This window comes from Anolis sagrei, chromosome X (assembly GCF_037176765.1).
Source record: "Anolis sagrei isolate rAnoSag1 chromosome X, rAnoSag1.mat, whole genome shotgun sequence".
NCBI classification, from domain to species: Eukaryota; Metazoa; Chordata; class Lepidosauria; order Squamata; family Dactyloidae; genus Anolis; species Anolis sagrei.
The window spans coordinates 15,708,585-15,722,754 of record NC_090034.1 but is presented as its reverse complement, the minus strand read 5'-3'; the positions used below and the strand labels follow the sequence as shown (position 1 = coordinate 15,722,754).

The 14,170-nt window shown below is 48.7% G+C and overlaps 1 protein-coding gene across 1 annotated transcript in view; it reads left to right on the top strand.

The window, feature by feature from the left end:
* The window catches only part of LOC137094983 (cytohesin-3), a 326,264-nt gene that overhangs the window by 34,546 nt on the left and 277,548 nt on the right, over positions 1-14,170 (top strand). The window lies entirely within an intron of this gene.

Here is a 14,170-nt window from a genome sequence, read left to right as displayed (position 1 = left end):
ATGATTGGTTTGTATAGAAAGACTTTAAATGCTATGTTTCTAAAGTATAAGAATTTGACTCACGATGTTTTGGTCCGTTTATTATAGTGTAGATTTCTCATCATTGAGAAATCTAGGCCAGGAGTGTTCTGGAACAGCTGTTCCAGGAGCTACAGATTTATTTGCTGTGTTTGCATGTTTGTGTGAAATCCCATGCTTGGGATTTGTAGCAGGGGGTTTCCTGTTATAATTTACATTTATAGGGTAAGCCACCTGCCAGTTATAGTTAGGTTCCCTGATCCCGCCCCTTTTTGAGTTTTGGAGGGAAAAAAGCCATTTTGAGTTAGTTCCCACAGAGAAGCCTTGCGCACAGGACATAGAACGAAGTGGCTCCTGTAGAAAAGCTTCGTCTTTTACAGCTTGGCCGGGGTTATACAGCCCTACGGCTTGGCCAGGAGACATACAGCCACAGCTTGGCTGAGGGACTCCAGCTGGCCATCACAGCAACCTGAACTCCTTCTTTTTCCCTGGAGGTCTACAAAGCTCTGTTGAGGCAAGTCACTCGCGGAAGCCAGACGCAGTTGGTACCGGGTGCAGGGGCTCCACGTCAACAGAGGCAAGTACAGACTGCCCAGATTAGAAGCTAGGATTTCCCCATCGGTTAGCTACAGTTAAGGAGACAGTGCCTGTTCCTAGTGGACAAGATTGAAAGAGCCTATAGACTGTAAAGAAAACCGTTAAAGTACCTGTTTGTTCCTGTTTGTTCCTTAATAAAAGAACTTTGTTGGACTTACTTTAAGCATTCTAAAGACTCTGTTTGGGGGAATCTAAGGGCCTTTATTCTGAGGCAGCCCCGGCGTCCCGTTGGGCACAGAGAATTTATGTCCTGTGTACGGTCTAATGTACAGGCCCAGCGTGCGACAGCACAGCTTCCTTTCTTCTTCTACTTCCTTCTTCCCCTGCTTTTTGTCACACATCTTCCTTCCTTCCTTCTCTTCCTTTCATTCCTTCCCTTCCCTTCCCTCCCCTCTCCAATCCCTTCTTCAGGCCCCGGAGAGAGACTCACAGAGAGGAAGAGGAGGAGGAAGAGTTGAAGTAGGGAGAGTCAGCAGCCTCCCAGTGCCTCTGGGCCACAGTGGGAGTGAAGTCCTTCACGACCCAACTGATCCAGGAGCCCGGGATGTTTGTTTCCACCATGCAGTGTGCTGGCGAAGTGGTCCTTGAACCCCTGCAAAGTGGAATCAGAGGGGGAAGGCCACACAGGAAGAACCATATAGGTATATATATAAGTAAAGGTAAAAGTTTCCCCTAACATTAAGCCTAGTCAGGATCTCCATTTCTAAGCCGAAGAGCCGGCGTTTTCCATAGACACCTCTGAGGCCATGTGGCCACTGGCATGACTGCATGGAGCGCCCTTACCTTCCCACAAAAGCAGTACCTATTCATCTACTCTTTCTTTCTTTCCCCTCTTTTCTTTTCCTTCCCTCTCTCTTAGTGCCTTTTCTTCCTCTTCTCTCTCTTCATTCCACCCATTCTCCCTCTCTTTTCTTTCTTCCCTTCTTTCCTTCCCTCCCTTCATCCTTTCTTCCTTTCTCTTCACTGCTTCCTTTCCTCTTTTTCTTTCCTTCCTTCTTCTCCTGCTTTTTGCCACACACCTTCCTTTTCTTCCTTTCTTCCCTCCCTCCTTTCATCCCTTCCCTTCCCAATCCCTTCTTCAGGTCCCGGAGGGAGACTCACAGAGAAGAGGTGGAGGTGGTGGTGGAGGAGGAGAAGTAGGGAGAGTTGTGGAACTTGGCTTCCCAGTGCCTCTGGGCCACGGTGGGAGTAAAGTCCTTCTGGACCCAGCTGTTCCAGGAGCCCAAGGTGTTTGTTTCCACCGTGCAGTTTGCTGGCAAAGTGGTCCTTGAATCCCTGCAAAGTGGAATCAGAGGGGGAAAGCCACAAAAGAAGACACGTATAGATATACATAAGTAAAGGTAAAAGTTCCCCCTGACATTAAACCTAGTCGGTCCAACTCTGGGACCTCCATTTATAAGCCGAAGAGCCGGCATTGTCCGTAGACACCTCCGAGGCCATGTGGCCACTGTCAAGACTGCATGGAGTGCCCTTATCTTCCCACAGTGAAAAAGGAGGATAAAGAAGCGATAACAAACTTATTAACTATAGCAAGACTGCTCATAGCAAGGAATTGGAAAAAAGAAATGAATGTACAAATAGAGGAGTGGTATAAGGAAGCATGGAAAATAGCAACAAATGATAAATTGACATGTATATTAAAGATTAAAAAAGGTACATGGAAACAAAGCGATTTTGATGCTGTATGGGGAAGATTTGTGGTAAATGGATTAAAAAATAAGGAAGGAAAATTACCGTCACAAGAAGAAATGAAATTTTGGACAGATGAAATGTAAGAATGGTGACTTGAGACGGGTGGAGGGGAGCACTGTGGTGAAAAAAAGGAAATAAGAGAAAAGGAGGGGAATTATCAAAGCAAAACAATAAAACAACATGTTAAAGAGGTTGATGTACAAAATGCAATAGTATGTAATAAATGTGATAAATCAATTAAAAAAATTTAAGAAAAAAATCTTCCCACAGAAGCAGTACTACTCATCTAATCATGTTTCCATGTTTTCGAACTGCTAAGTTAGCAGAAGCTGGGTCTAATAGCAGGTGCTCACCCCACTCCTGGATTTTGAACCTCTAACCTTTCAAATACAGGAGGGCTTTGGGGGGAACTGACCTTCATTTTTGGGAGTTGTAGTTCACTTACAACCAGAGACACTGTGAGCATCACTGAGGATGGACCTAGACCAAACTTGGCACACATAACCCCTATGACCAACTGAACCTACTGGAGGGGTTTGTGGGGACTGATCTACCATGGCTACCAATATGATAGGAGGAGACTTATGAGGGAGAGGAGGGCGGGTGGCCCAAGAGGTGGCTTGTGGCCGAGCTGGTCCAGGGCACACTGCGGCGCTCAGGCATGACAGCATTGAAGTCCTCCAGGAGGCCCCTGCTCCCTCTAAAGCCTATCTGGGAGGGCGAGGTGACCGCTTCCCCCACAAGGTTCGGCGAGAAGGTGGCCCTGTGGTTAATGCAAAGGGGAAGGAAAAGGAATCCCATTGGCCTTTGGACTTGCTGCCTCACACTCTGGGCTCACGTTCAGCTCCAAGATCTCTTTCACATGGACTGTTGTCGAGCCAGGAGTCACCCATTTTGTATCTTTGCATTTTCAGAAGGAGGATGGCCTCATTTCCATTGATAAGGGGCAGGAGGGAAGGCCACAAAGGGAGAAGTCTGCAGTCAGTGGAGGTGGCCAAAGGGACAGGAAAAGAATCCTATTGGCCTTTGGAGCTGTTGCATCACACCCTTGGTTTATGTTCAGCTCCAAGATCGTTTTCACATGGACTGTGTCGAGCCAGGTGTCACCCATTCTGTTTCTTTGCAGTTTAAGAAAGGGATTGGCCTCTCGTCTTCACCCAAGTAAGATGCCAGACCCTAGGGGCCAAGGAGTGGAGGGGGAGGCTGCCCAGCGGAGGAAACTTACAAGGAGGAGAAGTAACAGCAACCATAGAGGCCCTGGTTGCTGTCCCATCCATAGGAACCTGAGGGCATCCTGCTCTGCCAGAAGCTCTTCTGGAAGAACCTGGAGGGAGGACCCAAGTTTGTCCATGCCTGCACTAATGTCTATGAGGCTGGATCACCATCTGTCAGAAGGGCTTTGATGGTTTTTTTCCCGTTGGGCAGAAAGAAGGGAATTGGACTGGATGGCCTTTGGGGGACCCATTTATAACGGTTTCTTATTGTGCCAAGTTTGGTGCGGCGCAAAACTCTGTTGGGACTCATGTTCAGCTCCAATATTTTTCACACGGATTGTTGTCGAGCCAGGTGTCACCCATTCTGCATCTTTGCCTTTTAAGAAGGGGATTGGCCTCATTTCCATTGATAAGGGACAGGAGGGAAGGCCACACAGGAAGAAGTCAGAGGTCAGTGGAGGTAGCCAAAGGGGCAAGAAAAGAATCCCATTGGCCTTTGGAGCTGCTGCAAGATCTTTTTCACATGGACTGTTGTCAAGCAAGGTGTCACCCATTCTTTGCAGTTTAAGAAGGGGTTTGGTCTCTTGCCTTTGCCCACCAGGTAAGAAGCCAGACCCCAGGGGCCAAGGAGCGGAGGGAGAGGCTGCCCGGTGGAGGAGACTTACAAGGCGGAGGAGGAAGAGTAGCCCATGTGAGTCTGGTAGCGGTCCCATTTGTAGGCACTTGTGATCATACTGTTCTGCTGGTAGTCGTTCCGGATGTAGGACAGATAGTACGCCATGTGCCTGGAAAGGGACAGAAGAAAGGAGCTGCATGAGAGGGTCAAGCACACTGCTTTCTTGGGAGTCTCGGGAAGTCCTGTGGCCTTATGTCGAGAAGGCTTTGATCAGGGCTTTCCTAATGTCTACGAGGCTGGATGACCATCTGTCAGGAGGGCTTTGATTGCCCTGCGGAGGAGACTTACATACAGGATCTTGATTGGCCGAAGAGGACCTGGCTGCTGCCCCAATTGCAAGTCCTGGATTCATCCCTCAAAGGGGTCCTTTGAGGAGGGGCCCACAGAGGGTTCGGAGGGTTCCTGAGAAAGAGGGAAGGAGTTAAGGAAGGGGACACAGAAGGAAGAAGCAGCAGCAGCAGGTGGTCAGGGGCCAGCCCTATGGCCCCCAACAGGGTCTCATGAGGCACCATCAAATTTCATGTCTGGAGTGACTTAAGAAACCGCAAGTCACTTCTGGTGTGATAGAATTGGCTGCCTGTAAGGACGTCGCCCAGGGGACACTCAGATGTGTTACAATTCTATGGAAGGTTTCTCTCGTGTCCCTGCATGAGAAGCTGGAGCTGACAGAAGGTAGCTCACCCTGCTGCCCAGATTCTAACTGTCGACCTTTAGGTCAGCAGTCCTGCCAGCACAGGGGTTTAACCCATTGTGTCACTGGGAGCTCCTTGATACATCTATATAAATAAAAATGTAATGCTCGTTTGTGCTATTCACAGAACTCAGAAACCACTGGGGCAGTTGACACCAAATTTGGACACTATGTCCCTAACAGCCCAATGTATGTTCTCCACTCAAAAAACAACGAAAACCAAAAGCAGAAAGGATTTCTAAACTGCATGTCCACAAAGGAGAAACTGCATGTCTACAGAGACCCATGGCCACGCCCCCTCCTCCTCGAGGGGAAACAGCCAGCTGTTAAAGCCAGGCGCACGTGCACGCCCCCCCCCCCACACACACACAAGCGAGTGGAGTGGAGGTGGAGGCTTGCCGCATGCAGCCCCTTCTCTTTCCCTCCTATGTCAGAAGGGCAGTCTCCTCCTCCTTTCCCTGTTGGAAGAGGCTCAGGCTCGTGCGCCAGCTGCGCCCGTATCTCGGGAAGTCTGACTTGGCCACGGTGGTACACGCTCTTGTCACATCCCGCCTGGACTACTGCAACGCTCTCTACGTGGGGCTGCCCTTGAAGACGGCCCGGAAGCTTCAGCTGGTTCAGCGCGCGGCAGCCATGTTACTAACTGGAGCGGGTGGCAGGGAGCACACAACGCCCTTGTTGTCCCAGCTCCACTGGCTGCCGATTTGCTACCGGACCCAATTCAAGGTGCTGGTTTTGGCCTACAAAGCCCTAAACGGTTCCGGCCCAAAATACCTTTCCGACCGCATCTTGGCCTACGAGCCCACGAGGACCTTGAGATCGTCTGGGGAGGCCCTTCTCTCGATCCCGCCTGCCTCACAGGCACGGCTGGCGGGGACGAGGGAGAGGGCCTTCTCGGTGGTGGCCCCCCGGCTGTGGAACACTCTCCCTGCACACATCAGACAGGCGCCTTCCCTCATGTCCTTTCGAAAAAGCCTTAAGACATGGCTGTTCGAGAGGGCATTTAATTAAGTGCTAAACAATACGGTAATGAGAACTGGAATGGAACAAGGAATATGAGACTGGCTATGATTCCACTAAGAGACAAAGCGGATTTTTAGTGTAGTCTGTAATGGTTGTATAGTTTATATGTTGTTGAAACTGGCTTTTTTGTAATTGTCTTTTATGTGTACTGTACACCGCCATGAGTCGCCCTTATGGGCTGAGAATGGCGGTTAATAAGTGCATCAAATAAATAAATAAATAAAATAAAAAGCTCTGGAGCTGGGAGGCGACCACCCGCTCCAGCACCTTACCCAGAAAAGGGAGGTTGGAGATTGGCCTGTAATTACTCAGCACCGTGGAGTCAAGGGAAGCTTTTTTGAGAAGTGGACGAACCACAGCCTGTTTCAGGTTAGATGGAAAAATCCCTTGCTCCAACGATGCATTGATAATCAACACAAACCAATCAACCAACCCCTCCCTGGCTGATTTAATGAGCCAAGATGGGCATGGGTCTAGAGGTGAGGTGGTCGCCCTCACAGCCCCAAGAACCTCCTCTACAGTTTCAGGAAGAACAAGCCTAAAAGAATCCCACAAAGATGGACAAGCAGGTGCCTCCGTCACCTCCTCTAGCACTGCGATGGAAGTGGAGTCGAGCTCGAGACGTATCTGAGCGACTTTATCTGCAAAATGGTGTGCGAAATCGCGACACCGAGCTGCTGGGTCATCAGTGAGCTCCTCCACCACAGGTGGGTGGAGGAGTTCCCCCACGACCCGAAACAGCTCCGATGATCTGTTTGCTGCAGACGCTATACGGGTGATCGTGAATGATTTCCTGGCCACCCGTATTGCCACGGAGTATGTCTTAAGAGAGACTTTAGCCCGTGCTCGATCAGAGACGTCCCGAGATTTCCTCCATTTGCGCTCTAGCCCCCTTCTCGTATGCTTCATCACAGTCAGCTCCCCGGTGAACCAGGGAGATGGCCTGTCACGACGCAACGAGATGGGGCGTTCGGGTGCGATCATATCTAGCGCCCTGGACATCTCCCCATTATAGAGAGTTACCAAGGCGTCGATAGAATCGCCAGGCTCCAAGGCAGGAAGAACCCCAAGATTCCTCAGGAATCCGTCCGGATCCATCAGTCTCCTGGGGCGGACCATTTTAATCTGTCCTCCACCCCTGCGGAGGTTAAGAGTCGCAGCAAGTCTAAAAGTGATCAGATAATGATCAGACCATGACACCGGAAGGATGTTTTGATCTTCCACTCTAATCATTTCGTTGTCCGCCACGAAAACAAGGTCAAGAATATGTCCAGCTTGATGAGTGGGACCGGATATTATTTGTGACAGTCCTATTGCCGTCATGGTGGCCATAAAGTCCTGAGCTGCGGCAGATAGGGTGGTCTCAGCGTGGATGTTAAAATCTCCCAACACCACAAGGCGCTGGGAAGCCAAGGCCGAATTGGAGACCACCTCCGCTAGCTCAGACAGGGAGGCTGCTGGGTCGCGGGGTGGGCGGTACACCAGCAGGAACCCCACACTGTCACGGCTCCCCACTTTCAAACGGACACACTCGAACCCAGAAGCCTGCGGAACAGCGCATCTGATCACGGCGATGGATTGCCGAAAGACTACTGCGACCCCTCCTCCCCGCCCCCCTTGTCTGGCCTGCTGATGCACTCCGAAACCTGGTGGGCACAGCTGAGAGAGATTTACTCCCCCCAGCTCGTCCAGCCAGGTCTCGGTGATGCATGCCAGATCCGCCCTCTCATCCAGGATCAAGTCCTGGATGGCCGCAGTCTTACCATTAACGGATCTGGCATTAATCAGCAGGACCTTAGGACCAGGGGGACCGCCAAGGAGCCTACCACTACCTACCTTCTCCAGGGTCGCAAGGACTCTGTTACGCTAATACTGATATTGTACTATGCTAATAATATATTGTATGTATATATATCTTGTAAACTGCTCTGAGTCCCCTTCGGCGTGAGAAGGGCGGTATATAAATGTCGTAAATAAATAATATATTGTATGTACATATAATATTTATAATATTATAATGTAAGACAATATAATACTTCTAATAATAATACAATATTATCATTATATATTTGATATTACATGTAATATTACTAATAATATTACAATATAATGGTGTAGTACAATATAGTAATATACAATACTGATATTGCACTATGTTAATAATGTAATACACTAGCTGTACCTGCCACGCGTTGCTGTGGCCAACCTTCCCTTTCTCTCCTTTTCTTTCTTTCTTTCTCTCCTTCCTTCCTTCCTTCCCCCTTTTCTTTCCCTTCCTCTTTCCCTTCTCCTTTCTTCCTTCTCTACCTCCTTCCTTCCTTTGCTCTTTGGTTCCATCCTTTCTTCTCTCTTTCCTTCCTTCCTTCCCTCCCTCTGTTTATCTTTCCTTCCGTCCCTCTCTCTTTTCTTCCTTCTCTTTTTTCTTTCCTTCCCTCCTTCCTTTCTTCTCTACCTCTTTCCTGCATACCCCCTTTTTCTTTTCCTCCCTTATTCTCTCCTTCCTTAGTTCTCTACCTCTTTCATTCCTTGCTTGCTTCTCTGCTTTTTTCCTTCATTCCCTCTTTCTTTTCCTCTTTCCTTCCCCTTTTTTCTCCTTCATTCCTTCGCTCTAGACATAGGCTGGAAAAGAGTTGGGCTTGAGAGAGGTTCATCCCTTCTCCCTGCAGAGCAAGAGCTCCACGGTTAGTAAGCCGGGTATCTACATCTGTATTGTCATTTAGCTTTTTGGGGTTGTTAAGACCTTTCTGCTGCTTTTGGGTGTGTGTGTGTGTGTTAATGGGTGATGGTCACTCATTGGCCTAATAGGTTTATTGTGTCCAAATTTGGTGTCAATTCGCCTAGTGGTTTTTGAGTCATGTTAATCCCACATACGAACATTACATTTTTATTTATATAGACTAACTGTACCCGCCACTCATTGCTGTGGCCAATCTTCCCTCCCTCTTTCTCTCTTTCCTTCCTTCTTTTTCTTTTCCTTCTTCTTTCTTCCTTCTCTATCTGTGTCTTTCCCCTCTTCCTTTGCTCTTTGGTTCTATCCTTCCCTCTCTCATTCCTTCCTTATTTCACTTTTTTATTTCCTTCTCTCCTTCCTTCTCTACCTTTCTTTCCTTCTCTCCTTCTTTCCCTCTTTTTTCCCACCTTCCTTCTCCCTTTCTGTGTATATGTGTATTGTGTGTGTATATATGCATATATGTGCGTGTATATATTTGTGTGTATATATATATATATATATATATATATATATATATATATATATATATTTCTGTATATTGTGTATGTGTTTTGTGTGTGTATATACGCATTTATGTGTGTATATTTGTGTATGAGTATATATGTGTGTGTGCGTATATGTGTGTGTATATATTTGTGTATATGAGTATATATGTGTTTGTGTATATTCTGTGTATGTTTTGTCTGTGTATATGCGTATATGTGTGTGTCTATATGTGTGTTTGTGTATATATGTGATTTTGCGCATGCATTGTAGTATATTATTTATTTTTTTGGCTTTTAAGTCTCTTCCACTGTGTTTTTCAATGTTTTTATGAGTGATAGTCACTCATTGGCCTGAAAGGTGCACTGTGTCCAAATTTGGTGTCAATTCGCCCTGTGGTTTTTTAGTTATGTCAATCCCACAAACAAAACTAATTTTTATTTATATAGATTGTATGTACATATATCTTATAAGCTGCTCTGAGTCCCCTTTAGGGTGAGAAGGGCGGCATATAAATGTCATAAATAAAAAAAAAGATACATACATATTAGGCCTGTGCCTTCCCAGAATAGATAACTCCAAGCATCATGTCCCAAATGCACTTTACTAGAGATTTAAGATTGTCTGCATACTGCACTTATCTCCAAAAACCTATCCATTTCACCTGGTCATGTCCAGCATTTTTAAAAATTTTAATCATTACATTTGGCCCAGCCTTAGTTTTTAAATGTGTAGTGGTGTTATTGTCTAATGTGTATTGCCATTGTTTTAATGTTTATTGCTTTGTTTTATGAGTTCATTGTTGTATTTGTTATGCTGTTGTTTTACTGATGTATTGGGCCTCGGCCTCTTGTAAGCCGCACCGAGTCCTTCGGGAGATTTTAGCGGGGTATAAATAAAGGATTATTATTATTATTATTATTATTATTATTATTATTTATTAATGCAGGGTTCTAAATAGTTCTAAAGTACTTACAAAACCAAAGTTCTGGTGGTGAAAATTTTAGAACTCTTTCAAAATTTAATTATTATTTCATTATTGGCGATTTTTATGATAGAACCAATTAGGAACTGCCATTTATAATGAAATTTTGAGAGTTTTGTTAGAGTTCGGAAATTTTCACCACCAGAACTTTAGTTTTGTAAGTCCTTTAGAACCATTTAGAGCAGGGGTCCTCAAACTAAGGCCCGGGGGCCAGATACGGCCCTCCAAGGTCATTTACCCGGCCCTCGCTCAGGGTCAACCTAAGTCTGAAACGACTTGAAAGCACACAACAACAACAATAATCCTATCTCATGAGCCAAAAGCAGGTCCACACTTCCCATTGAGATACTAATGAGTTTATATTAGTTAAATTGTTCTTCATTTTAATTATTGTGCTGTTTTAGTGATTTTTGCACTACAAATAAGATATGTGGTATACATAGGAATTCATTCATGTTTTTTTTCAAATTATAATCCAGCCCTTCAACAGTTTGAGGAACTGTGACCTGGCCCTCTGTTTAAAAAGTTTGTGGACCCCTGATTTAGAGCCATGCATTGAACAGGCCTAATACATACATAGGGTTGAATTGGATGCCCTTTGGGATCCCTTCCAACTCGAGGATTCAGTTAGGAAGGAAGACAGAAAGCTAGCTAGTTGGATAGAAAGATAGAACTACATACATATACATATCCTGTTCCAGAAGCTATAGTTTATTGCCTGTGCCTTTAAGGATCTGGGAGGGGGGAGGAGCGCAGCCATGGAACTGCAGTTATATTTTGTCAGTTGGGAGTTTTGTATTCGAAGGAATCCACTAAAATTATCCATATTAACAACCCCCAACCGGTCTCCTAAGGTAAATTGGTGTAACCAGGTGAGCGGACCCTCCGGTTTGAAGGTGGTGTTGTTGAACGCCAGATCTGTCAACGGAAAAACGACCTGGATCCAGGATTTAATTCTGGAGGAGCGGGCAGATCTGGCGTGCATCACGGAGACCTGGTTGGATGAGGATGGGGGCGTAAACCTCTCCCAGCTTTGCCCTCCAGGCTTCTCCGTGCAACACCAACCAAGAGCCGGAGGACGGGGAGGCGGGGTCGCAGTGGTCTATAGAGATTCTATCCATCTGACCAGGAGCCCCATCCCGCAGACCACAAATTTTGAATGCGTCCACCTGAGGGTGGGTGACCGGGACAGAATAGGGATTCTGTTAGTGTACCGTCCACCTCGCTGCACTACAGTCTCCCTACCTGAGCTAGCGGGGGTGGTCTCGAGCCTGGCGGTGCGCCCCCTAACCTCCGCAAGGGTGGAGGACCCATTAAGATGGTCCGCCCCAGGAGGCTTATGGATCCGAATGGATTCCTGACGGCTCTTGGGGAGTTTCCCGCCACCTCGGTAGGTGACCATGTCGAGGCCTTGGTCGCTCTCTGGAATGGGGAGATGACCAGGGCAATTAAAAGGATCGCTCCGGAACGTCCCCTCTCAAGTAACCGAGCTAAACCAGCTCCTTGGTTCACTGAGGAGCTGGCAGCGATGAAGCGAAGGAAGAGGGTTCTAGAGAGCGTGTGGCGCTCGGACCCAAGCGAGCCAAATCGAACACGGTTTGTGTCCTTTCTAAGGGCATATGCCGCGGCAATAAAAGCCGCAAAGAAAACTTTCTTTGCGGCCACTATTGCGTCTGCAAAAAACCGTCCGGCGGAGTTGTTTGCAAAAAACCGTCCTATCTCAGGTGGGAGCCCTGACAATTCGGCCACGCGCTGTGAAGCATTTGCTCGGTTCTTTGCAGACAACGTCGCTTTGATCCGCTCTGGGCTGGACGCCACATTAAATGCAGTCTCCGTGGATGTGACACAAGCACCTGCTTGTCCGATTTTGTTGGATTCTTTTCAGTTTGTGAAACCCGAGGATGTGGACAAGATACTTGGAGGAATGAGACCCACCACGTCCATCCTAGACCCCTGCCCATCCTGGCTTCTGAAGGAGGCCAGAGGGGGATTGGCCGAGTGGGTAACGGTGGTGGTTAATGCCTCCCTTCGGGAAGGCAAGATTCCAGCGAGCCTAAAACAGGCTGTTATAAAGCTGCTGTTGAAGAAACCATCACTTGACCCCACTAAATTTGACAACTTTCGGCCTGTTTCCAATCTTCCCTTCTTGGGCAAAGTCATGGAAAGCGTGGTGGCCTCACAACTCCAGGTATTCTTGAGAGACACGGATTATCTGGATCCGGCACAGTCTGGTTTCAGACCGGGACATGGTACCGAGACGGTCTTGGTCGCCTTAGTGGATGATCTGCGCCGGGAGCTAGACAGGGGGAGTGTGTCCCTGTTGGTGCTCCTGGACCTCTCAGCGGCCTTCGATACCGTCGACCACGGTATTCTTCTGGGGCGCCTTGCAGAAATGGGTCTCGGGGGCACTGCTTTGCAGTGGCTCCGGTCATTTCTGGAGGGTCGTACCCAGAAGGTGTTATTGGGGGACTCCTGTTCAACACCACAGCCGTTGACCTGTGGGGTTCCTCAGGGCTCCATCTTGTCCCCCATGCTGTTTAACATCTACATGAAGCCGCTGGGTGAGATCATCCGGAGTTTCGGGGTGCGGTGTCACCTGTATGCAGATGACGTCCAACTCTGTCACTCCTTCCCACCTGCTACTAAGGAGGCCGTCGAAGTCCTGAACCGGTGCCTGGCCGCTGTAATGGTCTGGATGAGGGCGAACAAACTGAAACTAAATCCAGACAAGACAGAGGTACTCCTGGTCAGTCGCAAGGCCGAGCAGGGTATAGGGTTACAGCCTGTGCTGGACGGGGTCGCACTCCCCTTGAAGGCGCAGGTTCGCAGCTTGGGTGTGACCCTGGACTCATCGCTGAGCCTGGATCCCCAGGTTTCAGCGGTGACCAGGGGAGCATTTGCACAGCTTAGGCTCGTGCGCCAGCTGCGCCTGTATCTTGGGAAGTCTGACTTGGCCACGGTGGTACACGCTTTGGTCACATCCCGCCTCGACTACTGCAACGCTCTCTACGTGGGGCTGCCCTTGAAGACGGCCCGGAAGCTTCAGCTAGTCCAGCGCGCGGCAGCCATGTTGTTAACAGGAGCAGGGCGCAGGGAGCATACAACGCCCCTGCTGTCCCAGCTCCACTGGCTGCCGATTTGCTACCGGGCCCAATTTAAGGTGCTGGTGTTATCCTACAAAGCCCTAAACGGTTCCGGCCCAAAATACCTTGCAGACCGCATCTCGGCCTACGAGCCCACGAGGACCTTGAGATCATCCGGGGAGACCCTTCTCTCGGTCCCGCCTGCCTCACAGGCACGCCTGGCGGGGACGAGAGAGCGGGCCTTCTCGGTGGTGGCCCCCCGGCTGTGGAACACCCTCCCTGCTGAAGTTAGACAGGCGCCCTCCCTTATGGCCTTTCGTAGGAGCCTGAAAACATGGCTCTTCGAGCAGGCCTTCAATTGAGTGCTATATCATTGGAAACGATGACCGGAATGGACTATGACTATGAAATCGACTATGACCCCAGGATTTGACGAAGCGGATTTTTAGCATAAGTATATGTTATGTAGTAGTAGATTGTTATGTACTGTTTTGATTTACTGTAAACTGTCTTTTCTATGTTGTTGTTCACCGCCAGGAGTCGCCCTAGGGCTGAGAGTGGCGGTCAATAAGTGCAAGAAATAAATAAATAAATAAATAAATAAATTGAGCCTTCCAGGTGCTTTGGACTTCAACTCCCAGAATTCCAAGTTTGGTTTCCTTCAGAACTGTCTTGGACTCCAATTCCCGGAGGGCTTCTGGGAAATGGAGTCCGGGAAAGGGCGGGCCGCTCACCCCGGCGCCTGGCCTTTGATCTTCTTGGCGACCTGCCAGGCTCCGGCCCCGCCGCCCGCCAGGACGAGGAGGGAGAGGCCCCAGAGGGGGAGGAGCAGGCCGAGGAGGAGGAGGAGGAGGAGCAGCACCAGCCCTGCCCCAAAGGCCCCAAAGGCCGCGCCGCCGGCTAGGCACCGCTTCCCAAGCCCGACCCAGCGCCGCCGCCGAGCACGCCTCCAAGGCGCCTCCACCACGTAGCCGGGC